Below are 24750 nucleotides of genomic sequence, written 5' to 3' on the forward strand. Positions count from 1 at the left end.
GTTCATGAAGAATCAGGTAAATGTGACACTGCCAAAAGAAACTAATAAAGTTCTAATACCCCAAAAGAAATAAAGATCTATGAATTGTGAGATAAAGAATTTAGAGTAATTTTTAAAGAAGTTTAGTGAATTCCAAGAACACATGGACAACTAAAGAAAATTAGGAAAACAATGCATAAACAAAATGAGACATTCAACAAACAGGTGTTATAATTTTAATGTATTTTTATATAAGGTTCTTGGCAACCACATGGGAAAAAGCTGTGGTAATTATGCAAAAGAACATGATAAAAAAAAGTCAAAGCATACTGATATCAAAATACATCAAAACACAAAAAGAAGAAAGCAGGATAAGAAGCAAGGAATAATGGATCTAAAAAACAGGCCAGACACCAATGAATAAAACAACAGTAGTTGGGGCCCCTGGGTGGCTCAGTGGGTTAAACCCTCTGCCTTCAGCTCAGATCATGATCTCAGGGTCCTGGGATCAAACCCCTGGGATCAAACCCCGCATCAGGCTCTCTGTTCAGTGGGGAACCTGCTTCCCCCTCTCTCTGCCTGCCTCTCTGCCTACATGTGATCTCTCTCTCTGTCAAATGAATAAATAAAATCTTTTTTTAAAAAATGACAGTAGCAAGTCCTAACCTATCAATAAAATTTACATTTGAATGGATTAAATTACATTTGAAAGTATCCAAAAAAAAAAATACAAGATTCAATAGGCTGCCTACAAGAGGTTCACATTATCCTTAAAGACACACATAGAGTAAAAGGACAGAAAAAGATATTTCAAGCACTATCTATACTTATATCAGACAAAATAGAGTTTAAACTAAAAACAATAAAAAGAGACAAAGAAGGTCATTATGTAAATGGGTGAATCTATCAAGAAGAAATAACAATTATGAATATTTATGCACCCAACTTTGAAGTCTCTAAATATATAAAACAAAAACTAACAGAGCCAAAGGAGAAATAAATAGCAATGCAATCATAGCTGGGGAGTTAAATACACCACCCTTAACAATAGATATATTACCCAGAGATAATCAACAAACAAACAATAAAGGGACACCTGGATGGCTCAGTCAGTTAAGCATCAGCCATAAGTTCAGGTTGTGATCCCAGGGTCCTGGGATCAAGTCCCATATCAGGCTTCTTGCTCAGTGGGGAGCTTCTCCCTGCTTGTGTGTTCTTTAACTGTATATCTCTCTCTCTTTCTCTCTCTCTGACAAATAAATAAATAAAATCTTAATGAAAAAAAAAAAAAGAAACAATAGATTTAAACACTATGACCAAGCAGACCTAGCAGACATATACAGAATATTTTACCCCACAACAGCAGAACACACATTCTCCTCAAGCACACACAGAACATTTTCAGAGATGGAACACACGTTAGGTCACAAAACAAGTACCAAATTCAGGAAGACTGAAATCATACAAAGTATATTCTCTAACCATAAAGGAATGAAACTAGAAGCTAGTAATAGGAGAAAAACTGGAAAACTCATGGATATGTGTAAATTAAACAACAACACTCTCCTGAACACTAAAGAATTAAAGAAGAATTTAAAGGGGAAATATTAAAAAGCATCTTGAGACAAACAAAAATGGAAACACAAATGGAAACCAAAACTTATGGGATATAGCTAAATAGTTCTAAGAGAAATGCTTTTTTTTTTTTAAGATTTTATTTATTTATTTGACAGAGATAGAGAAAGAGAGAATAGTGGAGGGAGAGGGAGAAGCAGACTCCCAGCTGAGCAGGGAGCCGGACAGAGGACTTGATCCCAGAACGCCAGGAGCGTGACTTGAATTGAAGACTGAGCCAACCAGGTGCCCAAGAGAAATGCTTATAACAATAAATTTTTACATTAAGAATGAAGAGAGACTGCAAATAAACAACCTAATTCTGCACCTTGAAGAACTAGAAAGAAGCTAGAACTAAGAACAAACTAAGCCCAAAGTTAGCAGAAGGGAGAAAATAATAAAGATTAGAACAAAAATATGTGAAATAAAGAACCGGAAAACACCAAAAAGATTAACAAAACCAAGAGTATGTTTTCTGAAAAGATAAATAAAATTGACAAATTTTAAGCTAAATGAACCAAGAAAAAAAGAGGGAGGAAACTCTAATCAACCAAATTATAAATGAAAAAAAAGACATTACAATTGATACCACAGAAATATAAGGGATCATAAGAAACTGCCATGAATAACTGTATGCCAGCAAACTATACAACCTAGAAAAAATGAAAAAAACTCTTATAAGCCTATATCCTACCAACACTGAATTAGAAAGAAACAAAATCTGAACCAACCAACTACTAGTAATGAGATTGAATCAGTAATCAAATATCTGCCAGTAAAGCAAATTATCTGAAAAAGAAATAAATTGATCCCACTTACAATAGCACCAAAACAATAAAATAGGTAGGATTAATTTAACCAAGGAGGTAAAATATCTCTACATGGAAAACTACAAGACATTGATGAAAGAATTCAAAGATGACACAAAGAAATGGACAGATATCCTGTGTTTGTGGATTGGAAGAATTAATATCACTGAAATGTTTGTACTATCCAAAGCCATTTATTAATTCATTGCAAACCCTGTCAAGATTATAATGGCAATTTTTATAGAAGTAGAAAAAAATAGTCCTAAAACATTTATGGAACCACAAAAACCCTGGATAGCCAAAACAAATATGAGCAAGAACAAAGCAGAAGTCATCACATTTCCTAATTTCAAACTATACTATAAGCTATTACAATCAAAACAGTATGGCACTGGCATAAAAACAGACATATAGACCATGGAACAGAATTGAAAACCCAGAAATGAACCCATGCATATACAGTCAACTAATATTTGACAAGGTTGCCAAGAGCACTCAATGGAAAAAATACAATCTCTTAAATAAATAGTGCTGAGAAAATTGGATTTTCACATGGTAAGAGATTCTTATACCATTTGCAAAAGTAAGTCATAATGGGTGTAAAACTAAATGTAAGACTATAAACCATAAAACTCTTAGACAAAGACAAAGGAAAAAAAAAAAAAAACTCCTAGACATGCGTTCTGGTAATGGCATTTTGAATCCGACATCTAATGTACAAGTAACAAAATAAAAATAAACAAGTGGAATTACGTGAAACAAAAAAGCTTTGCACAGCCAAAGAAACAACAAAACAGAAAGACAACCTACAAAATGGGAAAAATATTTGCAAATGACATATCTGGTAAGGGCTTAATATCCAAAATATATTTAGAACTCATACAACTCAAAGTCAAAATCATCATCATCCAATTTTTAAAATGCCAAAGGACCTGAATAGCTGTTTTTCTAAAGATGATATACAAATGGCCAACAGTTACATGAATATATGCTCAACATCACTAATTATTAAGGAAATGCAAGTTAAAAGTCAAATGGAATATCAACTCATACCTTTGAAATGGTCATCATCAAAAAGGCAAAAGATAATAAATGCTAACAAAGATGTGGGGGAAAAAAAGAACCCTCATGCACTGTTGATGGCAATGCAAACCGGTGTAGCCACTGTGGAAAATAGTGTAGAGGTTCCTCAAAAAGTTGAAAATAGATCTGCCATTTGATCCACCATTCTACTTCTGAGAATATAAGTAAAAGGAAATGGAAACACTATCTTGAAGAAATATGTTTGTAGCTGCATTATTTACAACAGCAGAGACATGGAGACAACCTAAGTGTCCATCGATGGGTGAATGGATAAAGATGTCATGGTAGATATATAAATGGCATATTTTTCAACCAATAAAAAAAGAAACATCCTGCCATTTGTGGCAACATGGATGAATTTTGAGAGTGTTATATTCATTCGTAAGTGAAAGAAGTCCGAGGAACACAAATACTGTAAAATCTCACTTATGTGTGCTATATTTTAAAAAATCATTAAGAAAAACAGGTTTGTGGTTACCGGTGGGGGGCAGGGAATTTAGACAAAAGTGGCCTGGACATACACACTGCCACGTCTAAGATAAATTAGTACTGGGTATTTAGTGAACACATGCTGACTAAGGTTCACCTTGCTATGTTGTATATTTAAAAATTTAGAGAGTGGGGGTGCCTGGGTGGCTCAGTGGGTTGAGCCGCTGCCTTCGGCTCAGGTCATGATCTCAGGGTCCTGGGATCGAGCCCCGCATCGGGTTCTCTGCTCAGCAGGGAGCCTGCTTCCCTCTCTCTCTCTCTGCCTGCCTCTCCATCTACTTGTGATTTCTCTCTGTAAAATAAATAAATAAAATCTTAAAAAAAAAAATTTTAGAGACTGGGTCCTTAGAGTTCTCATCACAAGGAAAAGAAAATTTTTCTTTTCTTCTCTTTTATTTTTTGTTTATTTGTTTGTTTCTATATGAGATGATGGGTGTTAACCAAACTTACTGTGGTAATCCTTTCACAAAATCTTTTTTAAGATTTTATTTATTTATTTGACATACAGAGATCACAAGTAGGCAGAGAGGCAGGCAGAGAGAGAGAGGAGGAAGCAGGTTCTCCACTGAGCAGAGAGCCCGATGCGGGACTCGATCCTAGGACCCTGAGATCATGACCCGAGCTGAAAGCAGAGGTTTAACCCACTGAGCCACCCAGGCACCTCTCCTTTCACAAAATTTGTGAGCTCAGTCATTATGCTTTACATCTTTAACCCACACAGAATATACAACTGGAAAAAACTTTTTAAAAAACAGTATCCTTTTATATAAGGAAAATATATTTTCTTGGGATTTATTAAATGGTTAGATTGTCTTGAAGTGCAGAAAGTATCCTACCATCTCACTGAAGTCTTCTGCTCCTTCCAGCAGACTAAGAAAGCATGCCAATAGTCAATAGTCTGTTAATTTGATTGCGTCTGAGTCCTGGCCCACTCTGCATCTGCATCTCCACATCTGCATCTGCATCTTACCTTCCTGGAGCACTGTTTTCCAAGTATTTAACAGGGTGCTTTAAATAGTATAATTCCTGAGTAAGTATTTGTTAAAAATGAAATTATTTTGCTAGTTTTAATATTCATTGCGAGGGCAATCAAATGCTATCGAGAAAAGCAGAGATGATATAAAGGGGCATGTAGTCCAGAAGGGTGTGGGGAGAAGAGGGTTGCTCTCTTACTTCCGGACTTCAGGAAAGGCCTCACTTAGAAGAGAACCTCTGAACACAGTATGATTGCTCCAGCAAGAGATACAAGCAAGAGCTGAGCAGAGAAGCCAGTGTGCCTGGACTAGTGCATGCACTAGTTGGGAGCCAAAGATGAGGTCAAGGAGCCCATCAGGGCCCTGCAGGTCATTGTGCAACTGGCTGTTGTTTTCTGAGTGTCATGGGAACTACTGCAGGGTTTTGAGCAGAGAAGTGACATCATTTGACTTTGTACTAACGGGACTTCCCTCACTGTTGTATGGAGAATGGGTAGTGGGGCAGAGTAGAAGCAGGGAGACCAGTCAAGGGGTTCTGCCATAATCAAAGTGGCCAGATGGAGGTAGCTTGCTCCAGGGGGAGTTCAGGGGGAGTTCAAGTATGTTCTGAAGGCAGCACCCACAGGATCGGTCGTGGCTACAAACTGGTGGGCATCATGGCCTCGTGAGCATGTAATTGCACCTTCTCCTCCTCTGGTTTACTTCCCTACCCAATCACAGCGACGCTCTTAATCCACTAGGGGAAATTTTCAATTAACGTTAATTAGAGTCTGCTACATTTTAAGCAAGCTGACTTTAACTAGTAAGAACAACCCTCCAGAATGTTCCTGACAGCAACATGCCAAATATTTCCTCACCTCCTTTCCCATCTTCACCTTCTCCAATCTAATTGCTTCTCACTTCACATGGAAGACTTGGGATGGCGTTTCGGGATTAACTCACAAAATCCTCCAAAAGAGAAGATCTGTCCCAGAAATTATATGGCTAGCTGTCTTTCTAAGAAAGGCAGAACTTGCAACTGACTCCTAATTCTTTTTGGTAATAAAATTCCTGATCTATGCAATGCCTTTTTCCCATTTCTCAGAACTACATGTTAACAAAAGGTCACAAGCTGGCTCCAGTTCCCTGTGTACTTTGCAAGGTAATATAGTTCTGAAAAGAAAAGCTTAACTTAAAGGTCAGGATACAAAAATCTATTTTTTCTGACTATAAAATATTGAACATTTCCTTAGATTCACACACCATGCTTTAAGTGCCTGGATCGTATCAACATTCCTTTAAAGTAATGAGAATTTTTAAAAGATCGGAGGGAAAAAGAAACAAAGCAAAATACACAGAGGGCACTAAAGCCCTATCAACACAAGCCTTTGAAGCTTACTTCCATCCCACTTTATAAAGACAGTCACACATGGAACCAAACACATTTTACATGGATTTGCTCAATCACAGTAAAAATTGTTTTAGGATTTTTCTAACAAAGATGACTCTAAATTTGAATACATCAAATTCTAGTATCAAAAATGAATTCCATTTTGAAATCTGAGTATGGTACCTTTAAGGGAAAAAAAAAAAAAAAGTCCAGAGGAAGGCTGGGGTGAAAGTTTTCAAGAAGAGTGAATGAAGTTGATACTTCCTCGCATACCCTGGGTACCACAGACAGCACGCTGGCGCCCCCACCTGCCCAACAGGCTTCACAACTCGAAGAATTCTGCCCAATATCCCCATCACAGACCTAAAATTAAGAACTTCACTATTGCCCAGAAATTCCCTGACTCACCTTCCCAGTTTCCAGGACGTTCTTCCCTTTTTCTCTTTCATTGAGCTATTTCAACTGCTCATGCCGCCAGCCACAGCAACACTTTTCTTCAATAGGTCACTACGATTAAGCACTCAGCAAATACTTTCCTTACTTTGTAAACTCTCTAAGTTAAAAATTAAGGGTATTTCACTTGTTTCAGGTCTTAATTAATCATGAAAAGACACGGCCATAAGCAGCTTAAGGGATGGAATGTTTCATCTTCTTTCCTCACCTTCTTTTCTCACCATTTGGGGTGGGAATCATGACAAAGGCGGCACGAGGAATAGTATGAATTATGGAAACATGAAATAAAGACAGTAAAACTGCTTTGAGGTACCTGACATTTTCTCTCTAGGGATGCAGAGCCATCTCGTGTCAAAGTACCTCACTTACAAATCGACAGTTGATCCTGGAACAACATGGGTTTAAACTGCGTAGGACCACTCATATGTGTATTTTTTTTCCTACAAATACAGTACAGTATTGTATTTCCTCTTCCTTATGATTTTCTTAATAACATTGTCTTTTCCTTAGTTTACTTTATTGTAAGAATATAGCATATAGTACACAGAACATACAAAATATGTGTTAGTTGACTGTTAAAGTTACTGGTGAGGCTTCTGGCCAACAGTCTATTAGTAGTTAGGTTTTGGGGGGAGAGTCAAAAGTTAAAGGTGCATTTTCAACTGCGTGGGGTGGTCGGCGCCCCATTCCCCATGCTGTTCAAGGGTCAACTGTAATTTCACAGGTTAATTTGTTGTTGTTGCTGTGTTGTCCTGTCTTCTTTTGTTTTGACAAATATTTGGAATGCTGTAAGCCTCCCTACTCCTCAGTACTCACAACCTTTAAAAAATGCAGGAAAGAAGACTGTCTATCACTTTTCTCAATTTTTCATAATTGTTATGACTCCTGACTGTATTTAGTGATAGTCTAAATACTGGAGGAGGGCGCCTGGGTGGCTCAGTGGGTTAAAGCCTCTGCCTTTGGCTCAGGTCATGATCTCAGGGTCCTGGAATCGAGGGAAGCACAGCAGGGAGCCTGCTTCCCTCTCTCTCTCTCTCTCTGCCTGCCTCTCTGCCTACTTGTATCTCTCTCTGTCAAATAAATAAATAAAATCTTTTTTAAAAAATTAAAATAAATAAATAAATAAAAATTAAAAACATAAATACTGTAGGAGTCTAGTGGTGGGATCTTAAATATGATCGATACTGTAACAAATGTTACCTCTTTCTTCTGGTAGATTTGTAGGGTCAGTAAGTTCTAAAAACTCAAAATATCCATGAAGGAGCCGTAGACAGAAGCAATTTTAACTCATCAAAGCATAAGCTTAAGAATTCACTAATCAGTCTAGGCACTTCTGCGAGGCAGATACTAAACCCTCATGGTTCTAAATTTTCCTTACTAATGAAATTTATCTTTCTTACAGGTAAATTTTTCCAGGATATATATTTCATCAACAGATTTGAAAATAACAATTATTACTCATAAAAAACAAGTTTGGGGCGCATGGGTGATCAGTGCGTTAATCATCCGACTCTTGGTTTCAGCTCCTGTCATGATCTCATGGGTCCTGAGATGGAAACCCACATCAGCTCTGTCTTCAGCAGAAACCCTGCTTGAGATTCTCTCCCTCTCTCTCTGCCTTTCCTGCCCACCATGTGCTCTCTTTCTCATTCTCCAAAATAAATAAATCTTAAAAAAAAAAAAAAGATAAGTTTAACTATGGAAGTTTTCATTCTAATATTTCAGAAATGTATAGTTAACTTAAGTTACTTATCCAGAAAATAGTTGCCTTAGAAATTATATCAGCAATAACCTAATGATGGTTAAATATGTCCCACTATACAATTTAGATAGCTGTTTTCTATGTCCCTTGAAATTCTTTTAAGAGAAAGATAGAGTTCTGTAGAATAAAAGAACTTGAAGACCAAAGCTAGCATTGCTTTCAAAAAGCTGACAAAAATGCAGTTGATTATGAAAAGAAGAAAACTGTTTTATATCAGAAAAACAATGACTAGACATTGTTTACTGCTTCTCTGAAGTGGACAAAAGCATTTAAAACAATGAATGAGTTGGGGGATATGTTTTGTAAAATCAGTAAATAAATCAATTAGTATTTTTTCTGTAAAGATGTATAGTTATTGTATCATGAAGGCTTAGCCATTTTTTATTTTTATTTTTATTTTTTTTGACAGTGAGAGAGAACACAAGCAGGGAGAACAACAGGCAGAGGGAGAAGCAAGCTTCCTGCTAAGTAAAGAACCTGACATGGGGTTGGATCCCAGGACCCTGGGCTCATGACCTGAGCTGAAGGCAGTTGCTTAACCAGCTGAGCCACCCAGGTATCCCAAGGCTTGGCTTTTGATAAACAACTACACGTAATAAAAAAATTGGATAAATAAAGAAAATAAACATACCCTTTTGGCAAGGTGTATTGTTATGTGCTATATGGAGAGCAATGAATTGAAGATACATTCAGCCATTTTGTTTAGGTGGGGAGGTCAGGATCTGTTTTAAGCGCTCTAAATACATTATCTCTTATGGTCAACACAATAGCAGCATGAAATAGGTAATGCTATTTCCATGTTAAAATAAGAAACTTTCTGATGTTATACTTTAAAATAATATGGTAATTAAAACATTCCTAAAAGGTAGTTTTCTAAGAGTAGGGAAAAAGGCAAATCGCAGAGGGTTATTTGTTAACTTCTACTCCTTCTCAAAAGTGATTTGAAACAACACACAAAATATAGGTTAAAAAGATTGATAACTTGCAGTTGTATTTCAGAACCATGAGAATAAAATGTAACCAGATAAATTATAGTAAGTCCCTATATCAGAAAAAAAGGTATTTTGCAATGAGTTCCTCAGGGGAGATAAGTTTTTTTTTTTTTCCTTAGAACTAAATTCTAAAAGAATGTCTCATATGAGGATTTATATAGGGCACATTAAATAATGTAATAGACGGTTTCAGAGTAAATGAAGGAGCAAATTTCCTATGCCTCTCTCTTATTGCAAATGCCATAAAAACTGAGAACATCCCATTACACTGCGGCACAGGCAGGGTGTCTGGAAAGGGCAAAGCTGATGGCCAAGTACATTGCTTTTCAGCCACAGAACCCAACTCAAGGACACAACTTAAAGCCTGCTGAGGAGTCGATGTCAATTGTTTCCCTGAGATGGTCTTTCCTAATAGATGCTTCCTTCAAATGGGCATTTTTAAAAGGCTAGAATAGGGCAATTTGGGGTTATATTCTTGGACAAACGCCTAGTAAGCTCCTCGGTCTGAATTTAAGGATAGACCTGCATACTGTAGATACCACAGAAAGCTGTACCAGCATTTTAACCCTGAGAGTACCCTCCTCACATGGGACACTGAACACAGGTGAACCAGCTTTCCAGGATTTTTCTCACATGGTCCCTTTGGATTTGCTCCTGGAGAGATTATACTTAGTACAAGAATAGAAAGCAATGCTTACAAGCACTAGCGTATAATTTTAGTTCAACTAAATGATCACATAAAGGAGGGGCATCCTGGAGGGGCTCAGTCAGTTAAGCGTCTGCCTTCAGCTCAGGTCACAATCCTGGGTCCTAGTATCCAGTCCCACATTGGGCTGCTTGCTTGGCAGGGAGCCTGCTTCTCCCTCTGCCTCTGCTTGTCTGCCTACCACTCCCTCTGCTTGTGCTCTCTCCCTCTCTCTCTGTGTCAAATAAATAAATAAAAAGAAATCTTTTAAAAAATAAATAAATAAAGGTTAACTAACACATTCATAATAACAAGAATCAGTCCTTGCCTAGAGATTATTCGGACAATTATGGTTAAGGTTAGAAAAAGAATTAGGATTACTTCCAAAGGCAGAGTAGAAATTAAGGTGATTTTAAAGTCATATTCCAGTTTATTTCTATTCCTATTTTTATGTCTAAGATTTTATATCCTCTTTTGATTAAGCCAAATCATTTTCAATCCTCTATTGAAGAGTTCACTAGCATATGGATGTTTATAAATTCAGGAGATTGAGATTTAAATAATTTAGAATGATGACATTACCTTGTGATCTCATTTTCTACCATCTTGAGTAGAAAACAGACATTTCAACTCAACTGCAAGAATTTCGCAGGCTAAGAAAGATGCGGACAGCAAAACAATAGACTCTGAAATCCCCAAAGCAGTCAAAGACTCCCACCATAGGCTTCCCTACCGCCTTAGCCAAGCCTCAAACAGGCAGTCACTTTCGGGAAAGTATCAAGAGGTGACCGAAGGCATGGCAGCAGCCCCAGCACCACTGACAAGTTTGCCTTCCGTGGCAAGACTCAATTTTGTAATATCTGAGTCTTCTGAAACTACACACAGCCGTATCCGCTTCCTTCGGCAAAATCTTCCAAATACTCAGAAAGCCCTTTTTCTGCTTGCCTTTAAAGCAAGTAAAGTTAAAAAAAAAAAAAGTAAGTAAGTAAGTAAGTAAAGTCAAGATAAGCTAGTTTGCCTACTATATGTTGCTTGAATTTTTCTTTTTAACCAAGGCAGGTAACTGCTAAGCTGAACAATCAAAAACCTTACGACTCAATCAGAAAATAACTCTATTCTTTGCCCTACTACCATGTAAGCTTACTCTGTGAGCCTTCTTCTTTTCCTGCCCCTGTATGAAATCTCTGATAAAGTCCACAACGTCTTCAATCACTATTAGAGAATAAGAGGACTCCCATTCACTTTCAAGCATAAGAATAGTCATAAATGTACCCAGCCAAGTGCAATTTTCTAAAAAGCCTGAATTTAATTTAAAGTGAAAGCATCCTGCCCCTCCTGGGTTCCACAAGCTCAGAAGGCTATAATGGGGCTATAGTCAACTTCTTTTCTATTTCCCTCCTTCACTGCCTCTTCTCCCAGCTGGTTTTCTGACTCTGATTTGGGTCCATCTGGATTTGGAGCAGAGGAAAGAAGAGAGGTAAGAGGCAGAGCAAGTGTAACCTGGTGCTGGTTTCTCCTTGCAGGTGTCTGCAGTTACCCCCCCCCCAACCATCTTACTGGGAGGGAAGAACAAAGCACACTCCTTGCCTTGGCTTGGCTTGCCTTTAGTCTGAGAACTGTCTGTACTTACAGAGAGGTTAGAAATAAACAACATGACTCCAGCAGGCATGTTTGGTCCTTCTGTCCCTGTATATTCAGGAGTCCATCCCCTGGTGCAGAGTCCTCCTGAAGAGGATTCAAGTGTCCCCAGAACAGCTCTCTCTCCTGAGAGCTCACATCTGGTCCACCGCCCCCGACCCCGTCCCTGGCACCCAGTTCCCTGGTCAGCTCTTTCCTCTTCCCTGCCAAAGAAGGATCAGAACCTGCCCCTTGCCTGTGAAGTCCTCAGACAGGATGGCCCCTTTGTCCCCCACCCCACCCCACCCCACCCCATCCCACCCCCACAGGACTTCAGGAAAATAGATTCATATTATGTACCTGATCTTCTAGCGCTCTCTTCTGGAACTTCCCTTCCTCAACATCTTTGCCATTGTGGAAGACCCCCCCAAATCCAGAACACTTCCAGAAGCTCTGCTTTCTTAATTTGACTGAACCTTCACAGGTTTCAGTGTTGCTGAACAGCAGCAAGGATATATCTGTTATGTCCTGTAATATGTTCCTAAAGTTAGATGCAAAGGAAGCGAGGTTCCTTATCACGTGCCCCTTACCCATCCAAAAGTAGAGACGGATGGGCCTCTAAGCTTTCTGTCATGACATCAGAATTGAAGGAAGATTCCAGTGGCTTCTCTCCAAGTGTATTGGAAGGATGTGACTGGAATGCTGTGTACTAGCTCCATCATTTCTTCTGTTGAAGGGAAATACCCTCAATTTCTTTTTTAGAGTTCAGTAAACAGATCAGGTGAGCAGTCTTCCTGGGGAGCCCTCCAACTACTTCTACAGAGACTAGGAGAACCACTTCCTACAGCAATTGGTTCTCATTGGAAGATCTCCTTTGGGGTGATGACAACATAGGACTGTCTACCAACCCAAGGCATAAACTGGTGCATGATGGGGGACATCATTCATCACTACCTATATATTTCCCAGAGTCCATCTATGGAGTTCCAATTATTTCCATCAACTCCAGGCCACAGGACCGTATAAGTTCTCCAGATTGGCTGGCCATTGCACTGGATTTAGAATGCACATGGAACACATTTGGAATAACATCTTCTGCTAGCATAGGTCCAAAGATATTCATCACCAAGGGAAAGAAAAGTTGATATTTCGCACAGTATACCCTGAGGGTAACCTGCTTCAAAATTGCCTACAGTGCTTGGTAAATATAAGGACTTCCATACCTGCTCTGAAGATACCAAACCAGAACTTCTAGGGTTTGGATGCCGCAAGTTATATATTGAAGAAATACTCTAGCTAATTCTTATATACACACAGCAAAATTTGAGAGCCCTGATATAGAGGATCAAAGAAGTAGAAGCCAGAGAAAATACCTTAAAAAAATTTTTTTAAAGATTTTTATTTATTTATTTGACAGAGAGAGACCACAAGTGGGCAGAGAGGCAGGCAGAGAGAGAGAGGAGGAAGCAGGCTCCCCACTGAGCAGAGAGCCCAATGCAGGACTCGATCCCAGGACCCTGAGATCATGACCTGAGCCGAAGGCAGCAGCTTAACTCACTGAGCCACCCAGGTGCCCCCTAAAATTTTTTAAAAGTCTAAAAAATCATACTTCCTTTAAACCTTTATTCCTGATTGCTTTGCCTGATGACCTCCTCCTCTGCCCTTTTAGATAGGAGGTTGACTTCAACAACTAAGAGGTAGAAGAGGGAAAGAAGTTATAAAAGTAAGATTAACAAAGGTAAAATTCCCATTTATAAGGCGAGTGCTGAAAGATGCCATCTAGGGTGACACCTGGATGGCTCAGCCAATTAAGTGTCTGCCTTTGGCTCAGGTCATGATCCCAGGGTCCTGAATGGACCCCCACATTGGGCTCCCTGCTTAGTGGGGAGTCTGCTTCTCCCTCTCCCTCCCTCTGTTGCTCCCCCTGTTTGTGCTTTCTCTTTCTCTGTCTAATAAATAAAATCTTTAAAAAAAAAAAAAAAGAAAGAAAGATGCCATCTATACATGATGAAGCAGTAAATAAAAACATAAGTATATTATTTAAAATGATAAATGTCATCTCAAAGATCTAAAAGTAGTAAATAAAAGTGTATATTGGCAGGACCAGCAACAATATTAAACAAGCTGAATCTACAGTGTGATTTTTTAATGCAGATATGTATTGTTTTAATGTTTAAATAGACTTTTCAAAATAAATTTTATTAAAAATACTGATATACAATACATCCTTACTTTTAGTGTGACTCATATGGACTCTTCCTCCCTTGGGGTCTGAGGGATTGCTTCTGGCAGGTCTTTTGAACATTCCAGGATCTTCTTTTCCTGTTAGGTCTGGAATGCTTTGAAATGTCTGCTTTTGTGCTCTCTTAGCTATTTCATTGATGAAATCAGCATCATTCTGCTGTCAAAAAGCAAAGAGAAGAAGAAAATTAAACTTTTTTTTTTAAGATAGTGAATAAGAAGAAACTCCCTGTTTCCACAGAGCAATGACACTGTCCATGTAACACTATTAAACACCCCCTGTTAACAGTTGCACAGAACATAACGGTTGAGTCATTTCATGCCCAATGTAGCAGCAGTTGTATGTCCCTAGAGCACTGGTAGGGTGAAGGCAAGATCTGACCATTGATCATAAGCTTTTATTTCCACTGGATACTTTCCAGTGTTGCCAATGATACATGTCCTATGGGGGTTCTTTCCCAGAGAGGGCCCTGTGTGAAAGATGGACAATTACCTTAATTTTAAAATAAAATGGGAAGAATGTAAGAAAGGAAACATTTATTGAGTTCTGACAGAATGCTCAATATTTTAAATTACTTTATTGCATTTCATTTTTACCCTATGAAGTAGATTATTAATTTCACTAATTTATTAGATGAGGGAGACTGGTATTCAGGGAGGTTAAGTAGTTTGACCAAGATCCATTTAGAAAGCAGTGAAGTAAGATTCAACCCTCGGTCTGTCTAAAAATCGCTTCAGAGCTACTGGTTACTGGCAGATAGGCTGTGGGAAATCCATCCCATGACGGGATTCTTTCAAGGATGATGTGTTATATAATGAATAATAAAGTATTCTAATCAAAATACAGTGAGTGTCAGTTCCCTTTTCCTTCAAAAACCAGGTCCCAGCCAGTGTCTCTTGGGGTTAAGTGAGATGAAATTGTCTCTGTACATTCCCAACTTGAATTCAGACTCCTTGGAGGCAGGAAACATTGTATTCATCATGGTATCCATATTTCTTAAAATGCTGCACATGGCATATGTTCACTATTTATCTCCTGAATATTTAATGATTAAACAATGAGTTGAAAGAAGATGGCATTAAAGATTCGATTCCTCTTCCGAAAAACCAAGGAATTGACTGAAAAGTCTACAAGACAGCAAAAGGGACAAAGACGGACATTTTGACATAATCAGCCTGAGACACTCATGTTGACATTGTCTAGTCAAAGAGTCCTGTCGTGTGGTGACCAGACAGCAAGCGGACAGGGTCCTTGTGGTCTTAGGGCCACGTGAGAGACCAGCCCTACCCACCCCATTCAGCCCTAAAGCTTCAGCCCTAAACCGCAGCTTGCAGAGGCACGTAAACCACATAGCTGAAAGTAGGCAGAGAAAAATAGATTTGCCCTTAAGCTCATTGCAAGAAGTTCTGATCTGAGGCAGTGTAGTGTAACCGCACAAAATGAGGAAGCTTTTATTCACCAGCAGATTGTTCCGTTGATTGTTCTATTGAATCATCTATGCAATGACCAAGGTGATTCCCACGTGATTGCACTGTGCTTGAATCCTATGAAACTGCTGTGAACCAATAAACGTGGTCTCAGCGTTAGCTGTGACCCTCCTGATCCCATTCCTTGTGTTTCTTTCTTTCTCATTCCCACCCCCAAACTCAGGTTTCTCCGTTCAGTCCAGGCTGGTCCTTGATAACGTCAAAATGAAAATCACTGATTTCTTCTTCTTCTTTTTTTTTTTTTTTTTTTTCTTAACCAAGTAATGAAGGGCACAGAAATAGCCAGCTTCCTTCTCCTCTTTTTTCCTGGAGTCTGATCACAGATCCATTACTTCCCAACCCCTGCTCCCCTGTTCATGAATCTAGCATCATGTCTAAAACGTACAGGGCTGCTTCTGGAGTGAGTGTGCAGTAGCCAGACCATCCGTATATAACTGGTGAATTCCCGAGAGTCCTTGTGACTATTGGAGTCACTGTGAGAACAGACTTAAATAGCATTTATGAAATTCAAGTGATGTCTGGGCTTTGAGTTGTGCATGTTTCAACGAGGGTTCAGTGTGAGGTATATACGTAGCTCTGTGCTTAGCTCCATGGACTCCCCCAGGAACTTGAGTGGGTAACTGAAAAAACCCTTCAACTGCTCAGCATGTCTATTACACACCTCACAGCCCTGGTTAACTCAAAATTCACTTTCACAAATCTGTATTTTCCCTACACACACTACAACACACATATACAAATGCATGTACACAGCTACCAATGAGTGTGGCTGGTCAGTGAGGGAGGAAAGAAATAACAAAATATATTAAATCTAAGATTCTGTGCAAAAGATCACTTGTTTGATGGGGAACACTCACACTATGGTAACTATCACTTCTGGCCTTCAGTCTTTAATCTAATAAGACATTCTTCACTTCGGTTTTTAAAAGTATCAGTCAGCTCTTTCTGACGCATTTTTCACACTGAAAATTAATCCAAAGTCTGTGCTATGACTAACAACTTCCATTACAAACAGTGGCATCCAGCTACTGATTTATTATCTACTCCCACTTGCCATAATACACCTTGGGTCCTTTTTAGAAACCTTCTGAGATTCACCGTGGCTCCCCATAACTAAGTAACAGAAGCAAATCCACTGTGGTCCCAGCAGAATCCAGGTGCAATTTTACTTGCCATCTTGAAAAAAGCTGAGACCTGGCTTCCAGATTCAACTTCCTCTTGAACTTGGCATCTGTTTTGCCTGGTTTGCTCTTCAGCAAGTTATCATTTCTCTTACTTTAAGGCAAACCCTGCAAAATGCCAACATACCTGGACTTTTTACTGACTACATTTGAAACTGCATTTACTGAGGACCATTTCGACTAGCTTAATTTATCTTCATGACAGCACGTTAAATATGAGCACTAATTTTATACAGAGAAGAGGGTTTCTCTAATGAAAAATGAGCAATGTTAAATCTACAAAGGATTTTGGGAAATGAGTCCATTTTGTTTCTCTGAATGTCAAACACTGGGAACTTCACTCTTAAAATCAGGGGGGTCTCATCTAAGTGTTTGGAGACCACTCACTGTCCTCTCTAAGGTAGGCTAAACAATTAAATTTGTAGAAGATCTACGAACCATACAATCCACTCCCTGATAAGACAAGACGTCTTGAAGTAACATATTGTTGGACCGGTTTGTGGTATCATGATGTTTATGCTAAAATAGATTTTATAACTTCCCTTGAGGAAATGAGGATATAGACACCTTAATATCATTCCCCCTTAATTGCCATATGATATATTAATATCATTGCACAAGTGATCTGATCTAAATATCTGCTTAACCTCCATTCTTCACCTCCTATTTAATTTCTTTCTTATTGCACAGGGTGTGAATTTCTTGTTATGAAAGCATAAACGAAAATTACCTGCCTCCCCAAAAGAAGAAACACTTTCACTAAGGAAGAAAAAGAAGGCAAATAGGAAGAGAACTCTGACTCCTGAGCCATATCACTCCGAGCTCCACCCTCAAAAGCTGGCCAGACATTGCACAACAGACCTGGCGTGTGCTCCTCATGTTCTGTGTACTATAATGTGACCTATGTTCATAAAAAAAGACAATCTTTCCATTCCAAATTACAGCAAAAAGGATGAGAATGAATATCTCCATCTTATGTAACCACTCATTGTTCTGCTTCCATTCTAGTGGGTCTTAACCTGGGACCTACAGATAGAACTGAGAGAGTCCATGACCCTGGACTGGGAAAAAAAAAATACATCTTTTATTATCTTAAATATCTTTAAGTGAAATTTAGCATTGCATTCCATTATAAATGTAGGAAAGCAGTATTAGCGGTATCTGTCATTTTTGTCGCAAATAGCAGAGGTATTTTCATATCACACTACGGTTGTCCCAGACACCTCAAAATATTATTTATGTGCATGCCTAATTTTCAGTCATGATAGCTATTAAATCCACTTCCAGACTGCAACCAACGTGCCTGTTTAAAGATGCTTGTGCCCTGGCAGCGATGAGCAGCAGGGCTCTCATGGAAGTGGTGCATGACTACATTGTACACCTGAAACTAATTGTACACTGTAAGTTAACAAACTGGAATCTACATTAAAAGTTTAATGAGTAAGAAAATAAATAAATATGTTTGTGGGAAAGAGCTGGCCGACTACTGGATAATTCCTCATCTCAGAGATACTCATTTAATACGAAATCAAATATTTGCATATCCATACCCAGACGATGGCTTTGTTTTCCAGCAGTCCACATCTGTACTCGTTTGTGGACCAAATGTGGAAAAAGATGAAAACTTACACCTTAAGGTTTTTCAGATCTACGTGGATGCGATTTTGATTCCTAATCCTCCATAGGACAACGCCATTTGTGAAACATGAACAGGTCACAGTCCACAAGTAGTTAGCCTTCACACTGATAAATATTTAAAAGATAAGGTTGAACTTTAACTTGTCTATATTTTAAATTGTTTATCTTGTCAATTAATACTTAAATACAGAAGCATACATATTACTACATCACAGTCTTGTTTAATCTGATGGCAAAAGCATTTTAATACAACTGATTTCCTTTTTAATCCCATAGATTTTATTGTATGCATTTAAAATATTATCCTGGGAAGGGACTCATAGGCTTTAACAGATAGTCCTAAGGTATTTGTATTTGTGCTCGCTTTGGCAGCACATATACTAAGGTGTTTGTATTAGTTCCCTTATTGCTGCTGTTGGGTCCCCAATAATGGGTCCGTGATTAAAGGAGCGAGACTGATAAAAAGCGAAAGTCAAGCAAAGCTTTATTTCGCGCCAAGCATCAAGAATCAAACCGACCGTCAAACAGTCGGGTCAGGGCCGCCCCTTACTGAGAGGATGACCTCTCTCTATTTCACAGACTAACTTTTACAGAGCAAAGGCCATGTGGTTGGGCCTGGCCAAACACAGGTGGCCAGTGAAATTGTAACACACAGAGAAAGCTGCACAGTCATGCTAGGTGACCAACTGAATGACAATTTACCCTAGTAGACATTTGAACCAGCCTATCACCTTGGTCAGAATTGGCACCCAAAAGGTGCCCAAAGGGCGGGGCCCATACTCCTTGGTAGCTAGGGAGACAGTATGCTCCCCCACTGATCGGATGTCTCCACCTGGCCTGACCCACCCTTGTATTTGGGCTTTGTTACCTGGGGCTGGTTTCCAGGACTTGTTTTTAAGTAAGTTCCCCTGGGGCAGCGGCGGGGAGGGGGGAGGGGCAGAGTCAATTTAAGTTTTACAACAAAATGGCAGTTCAACCGGGGTGGGGCTGCTCTGGCTGAATAGGCCCTTATACTGCTGCTACAAATTACCACAAATTTAGAAGCTTAAAACAGCACAGATTCGTTGTTTTACAGATTTAGAGGGTAGAAGTCCAAAATGGGGATCACAAAGCTAAAATCAAGGTGTCAGCAGAGCTGTGCCCTTTCTGGAGGAGAGGCACACATCTTGGCTGGTGGCTCCCAACCAGCAAGTACAACTCTCCAGTCTCTGTTTCCATCCTGGCAGCTCCTCTCACCAGCCAGCCTCCTTCCTTCACTTGCAAGGAAACTTGTCATTATATTGCACCCACCTAGCTAATTCAAGATAAACTTAATCACATCTGCCAAGTCCCCTTTGCCGTGTCAGGTCACATAGTCACAGGTTCCAAGAATTAGGACATGGATATCTTTGAAAGAATACTGTTTTGCCTACTATAGTGTCTAATACATAACACACACACACACACACACACACACGCACGTTAAGAAGCCCGGCTGCATTTCCTACCACCCTTCCTGATATTACAAAGATATCAGGGACACCTTCCACCACTCAAAATAATGTGCCATGTTCTTTAATTATGTTCAAAATTTTATTTAGCTAACAACTACCCTTGAAATTCACAGTCATGTTCTGGAGAATAAGGCAACATTGTAATCACAGAATCTGTAACGTAACTCCAAAAGCTCAGTGACAAAGGTTATATACACAGATCTAACGAGTTGAAGTCTAGAAGTTATACAAAATTGGTACAATATATTGAATAAAGCAAAATGATTTCAAGGAGAGTATTTGTCTATCCTATATCCCTCTGATTTAGCAAAAGCTTCAGTGAAAAAATTCATGTCTGTTTTTTTCCCAACAAGAGGTCACCTAGACAATCAGTCCTTAAACCAAGGTCAAAGTTGATTGACAATAGCAGCGTTACAAAAGGAGTTAGAAGGGTTACATTTTATTCCATTTTAGTTTTATTAAATGTCTCTCAACTTGCCTTGCAATGCTGGCAGAGTTCATTCTCTCCACACACACCCATTCTCTCTCTCTCTTCTTTGTCAAATAAGTATTGATACATTTACTTGGTGTACTTAGATGTTTAAAAACCTAACACAGAATGTATAAGCACAGGATCAAATGTTCGTGACTACTGATCTACTTAAGCTCTCCCATTTTCTCTCCCCTTCCTACCTTGCAAAAAAGCACCTCTGATGTTCCAAACCAGAGCCTGCCTGCTTTGATGGCATGAAATTGCCCTTCTTATTTCTTCACTGTCAAATTGATGTCTCTGTTGTGTTCTTTTGTAAAGATCTGATTCTAGAGTTGTTTAAAATTACCTTCTGAGAGATGACTGGTGATCACCTTCAAGTAATAGCATTAACATGATTTTTTTAAAGATTTTATTTATTTATTTGACAGACAAAGATCACAAGTAGACAGAGAAGCAGGCAGAGAGAGAGGGAGAAGCAGGCTCCCGGCTGAGCAGAGAGCCCGACGTAGGGATCGATCCCAGGACCCTGAGATCATGACCTGAGCCGAAGGCAAAGGCTTAACCCACTGAGCCACCCAGGTGCCCCTAACATGAATTATTTTAACCATGTAATTTGTTTACATGATTTTGAATCTCCAATATATCTCTGTGAAGCAGATAGTAATTTTGTTATTTTGTAATAATAAAAGGTTTTCTTTTTATTACTACATGTGTATGTAGAGAAACACACATCATATATGTAGACATCATGTCAAAAGGTCAGATTAAGAAAATGAAGGGATTGGCAGAAATCTCTTTACCCCCTGATGTATATGGTTATAATGTTCTGTATAGTTCAGGCAAAGTTTTCAGACACTTTTCACCTTGTTGCTTTTTTTATTACAAAGCTGCTGCAGAATTTATTTTACTCTAGACTAAAAATCGTATTATTTTTCTCCAAATAAAGTAATTTAATAGAAAAAATTCTCCAGATATTCTTAAATACTTTTGTAAAGTCATGGCTTCTTAATCAAACTTGAAGCTTTCTAGAATCCAAAGGACTTTAATAGTCAATGTTTTCCCTTTCCTTCATTTACATACAAATTCTTTTCTCCTACCTAAATGCCATCAAGTTATCTTAAATTAGTGATGAGGTGGGAAAATAGGAAGAGCGGAATATTCTAGGAGGTGCAATAATTATTGCTTTAGCAGTCCGGTGCGGCTAATTGTCTTTGGTGCTGTGCTATTTAACAAAGGAAGCTCAGGAGGGGCACTTGTCTCCCTGTCCATACCCATGGGAGCATTATTGCCATCTCAGGTAATTCATGGGCAGTTCTCCCCTGGAAAACTTTCTACCCTCAACACCACGGCACGATTGCTATTTTGGACAATGTGGCTCCGAGGGATTAAATATGTGACATTTAGTGTTTATTTGTTTATTTGCTTTTATTATTCTTTGCTAGGGAAAAAAAAAAGTTAAAAGGAACGTGAGGAGCTAGCGTGAAATAATGGGTGTCCAGAAACGTGCATCCTGATCTTAAGTGAACAACTACCACTACCCACCAGTGGTGGGACCTTGAAGGAATCATAATTACCTCTCCGGGCCCCACCATCCCCTACCTCCCATCCCACAGCCCGCTCCACGCTTCTTGGCAAACTTAACATACAGATTTCATTTTTTTACTCTAATTATCAGCTATGTTGTTTCTCAAATATTTTAGTAAATCTCTAAAGCAAAAAGCAGAGTAAAGCAGCTGATACACCATCAGTGAGACGATGTTTTTTGTTTAAGTTCATAAAAAAAAAAAAAGAAATGAATTGGAAGATGGGAAACGCAATTCCATTAACAGTTGGAACGGTTTCCTCATTGAAGGTGGCGAGAATGCAGCTGAGACTCCAAAAGACAATGGTTTAGGTGAAACTGAGCTTTGTGAGATAGGGAGAGAAATTTGCCAAATACTCCAGAGAGGAAGACGGTCAAGTAGAAAAGGGAAAATAAAGCCTGGGGTATGGATCCAAGAAAAAAATAAAGGAGTGCACCTGCAGTGTAACTTCTCCCCAGTCACAATCATAATAATTACTTAAGTTATTAAAGCTTGGGTGGGAGTGCATCTCTTGTGGGAATACTGAAAGGCTGGTCTTTGGCTCTACACCTGAGATAAACAAACTGTTCTAACAGGGACAAAGGGCGAGTATTTCAGGCTTCCGGGGTCACATGGTCTGTGTCGCAGCCGCTCAACTTTGCCCTTAGGTCATGATGTAAACAATAGGTGAATGAATGGGTGCTGCTCATATCCATCCTAGCAAAACCTTATTTTTGGACACTGACATTTGAATTTTATATGATTTGCATGTTTCACAAAATACTTACTCCTCATTTTTTTCAATCATGTAAAAACGTAACATCCACTCTTAATTCGGCGGGGGGGTTACAAAAATTGTCAGGAGGCCAAATTTGACTTGCAGGTCATAGTGATAGTTTGCCAGACCTTGCTCTAGGTCAGAGGGAGAAGCAGAAGAAACAACGCAGCATTTATCCGGTGGATGAGGAAGTGTCCCCAGACATTCAGCGAAAGTAGGAAGAGTTCTGGATGATCACTGGCTGGGGAAGTGGTTTGACTGAATTTAACCAGATCCCTAAGAAGTAGCTTGGGCCCCAAATGACAGTTAGATTACAAGCAGAACAGATTGGGAGTGTTGGCCAGGCGTATTAGTTGGAACTCTGCAAAAAAACTCAAAATAATTTTGACCAGTATGAGGAAAAGAAAAATAAGAAGGTAGAATTAGCATAAGGACTCAAGTGTGTCTCACTGAGCACAAGTACAAGACAGTATGAAATAACTCTCAAATTTCCAAAAGAGTCTCTTGAAGAGGCAAAATGACAAATGCCTTGAAAGATGTGAGTCAAATTCGAAAATCTAAAAAGGATTGGAGGAAAGAGGAACAGCTTGAATGGTGGCCCAGAGGCAAGAGTAAGTCAGGTGGGCTGTGAATTCCTATAGAGAAATAAGGCGATGGGAAAGGAAACCCAGTGGTGGTCCACCCATCCCACCTCCTGCCATGGAAAACCAGTGCTCTGAACCTCTCCTCCTGTTTCAAGGCAGGACCACTCCTGAGACCAGAATAGAGAAGCAGTTGGGGCACCTGGGTGGCTCAGTGGGTTAAGCCTCTGCCTTCGGCTCAGGTCATGATCTCAGGGTCCTGGGATCAAGCCCCGCATCGGGCTCTCTGCTTGGCAGAGAGCTTGCTTCCTCCCCCTTCTCTCCCTCTGCCTGCTTCTCTGCCTGCTTGTGATCTCTGTGTGTCAAATAAATAAATAAAATTAAAAAAATAAAATAAAAAAGAATAGAGAAGTAGGCAGGCCCAGGAGCACTCAGCCACTCTCAGGGAACCCTGACACACAGAACCCACCCAGGAACCAAGTGCCCAGGGAAAGGCCTAAGGTTGAATCAACTGAGGTCATGAAACTCCAAAAGGAGGAGAACTGCAGGCCTATGTCAAAAGGTGTATGCACCGAAACAGGAAAACACTGAATTGTTTGAATTATATTGACTGGAATGAACAACTTCCAGGAATGGGTCAGTGCTTTTATTTCTCTCTACCCATCCACCTCATCCGCCTCCAAGGATACAATGAGGGCCATGCAAAAGGGAGGGGGTTGTTGTAGAATACAGAGGAAATCAAAGGAAGTTCTGAGGTAAAGACTCATTCGGCCTCTGGGCCGTCTGTACCCTTGTAGGTGGCTTCTTCTCCTGGGAGCTGGTCTTGAGGAGGCAGAAGCAGGGAGACCAGCCCTGAGCTGCTCTTCACAGGGGAGGAGCCCTCAGCTGGGAACACCTAAGAGAACTTTTCATGCGTTTATCTTCCCATGCCCTTCTTCACCTTCAGAGCAATAGGATTGTGCAGCATCAGGATCAGAGGCCGGAACCCAGCCATCCCTTGTGAGGTCTGCGCACCTGGACAACGGAGTGGTAAAAAGACCTCCTTGGCTGGAGTATCCCCAGATCATTTTGTCTCCATCAAGGACCTCTTGGCAGTGTCAGAGCTATGGTTGGGGGACTGATGGAGAATTCAGGAATTCAGCATCGGAGTCAAATCCCTTTCCGTCAGAAACTAATTTGTTTCCATGCTGGGGGTCAGGCTGAGTGTCTGTGTCTGAGCCAGGAAGAGGGTGTGGGCAGGGGGCTGGCACACAGCGCGGCGGCAGGCCCAGGGGCAGGACAGTGAAGGAGGGCACCATGTTAACCTGATGGGAGGAAACGCGACAGGGAGATAGAGCTCACTCTGTTTAAAAGAGGTTCTTTCCCTTTTAAAAGACTCATTAGGTAATGTTGGTGGTGTGCTCTAAGGCCTGGGGAGGAAAGAAAAACTTCCCAGATTGGTCCTCAGAAAACAGTCCAAGTCTGCCTCTATCGTCTGCCTCAGAGAGAGA

Source organism: Neovison vison, chromosome 11, assembly GCF_020171115.1.
Source record: "Neovison vison isolate M4711 chromosome 11, ASM_NN_V1, whole genome shotgun sequence".
Classification (NCBI taxonomy): Eukaryota; Metazoa; Chordata; class Mammalia; order Carnivora; family Mustelidae; genus Neogale; species Neogale vison.